Genomic DNA, 1,160 nt, shown 5'->3' on the forward strand with positions numbered 1-1,160 from the left:
CAATGAACGTACAAATGCGCTTTACACAATTGATGTATGTATGGATTGTGATAAGAGTTGTATGAGCCCCTAATAAAATGATTTAAAAAAAAAAAAGAATCACACATCTCGGTTGAGGGGAGAGAGCAGATAGTGTAAAATTTGAAGCTAAAAATAATTTATAAATTATCAAGGGTTCATGAGAGTGGGAAGGGAAGGGAGGGAGGGGAAAAAGAGCTGATACCAAGGGCTCAAGTAGGAAGAAAATGTTTTGGAAATGATGGCAATATATGTACAAATATGCTTGATACAATTGATGTCTGGATTGTTATAAGCGCTGTAAGGGCCCACAATTAAATGATTTACTTAAATAAATAAGTACATAAGTAAATAAAATAAATACAAGAACCACCACAACAAAAAAAGTGCAGTGAGTCTCTAACTGTTCACAAATAGATGTTTAATGTCACATGGCGTTTTTTGTTTTAATATTCATAGAAGTAGACCTGCACAGTTCAAACCTGTGTCATTTAAGGGATAATTGAAATGTCTAATTTCACCCATGATTTCATTTGGTTGAATATTTATCTATTTAATGTGATAAAAGCAGTCATTCTTCACATGTACGATTCAGTGACATTAATTATGTTCGTCATGCTGGTTACTCCTGATTGTACCCTTCATCATTCTCGGACTTTATTTGGATTCCTCTGATTTTTTGCTGATTGTTTCCCTCGTTGATTGTAGTCAGAGTGATTGTCTTCACGCTCACTGATTTGATTTTCTTTTTGTGTAGTTCTTTTACTAGACTGCTTAATTTTGTTATCTTATTGCTAATCTTCTGGGATTCCGTTTGGTTTATCAATTTTAGTTTTTCAATGCCTTTTGTGATCCTCATGAGTGTCCCCCATGTCTTTTGAAAGGACTTACAAATCATTGTTCTGAATTTTCTTTCTGGTGTTTTTAAGGCCTCTTTCAGAGTACTTATTTGGTTTGATTGATTTGAGGTTGTTTGTTTTTCTTGATATTTTTGAGTTTATTGTGGTTGATTATTTCTTCCTTGGCATTATGGTGCACCTGTTAGTCATGTGTGAACTGCTGGGTAGTGTAGGGATATTGGTTCTGTCTAGTGATCTGGGAGGTGCCCAAGAGGAACCAGAAACATGTAGGAAAAGAGACCT

This window comes from Echinops telfairi, unplaced genomic scaffold, assembly GCF_000313985.2.
Source record: "Echinops telfairi isolate 266 unplaced genomic scaffold, ASM31398v2 ScPeMD7_1957;HRSCAF=2489, whole genome shotgun sequence".
NCBI lineage: Eukaryota > Metazoa > Chordata > Mammalia > Afrosoricida > Tenrecidae > Echinops > Echinops telfairi.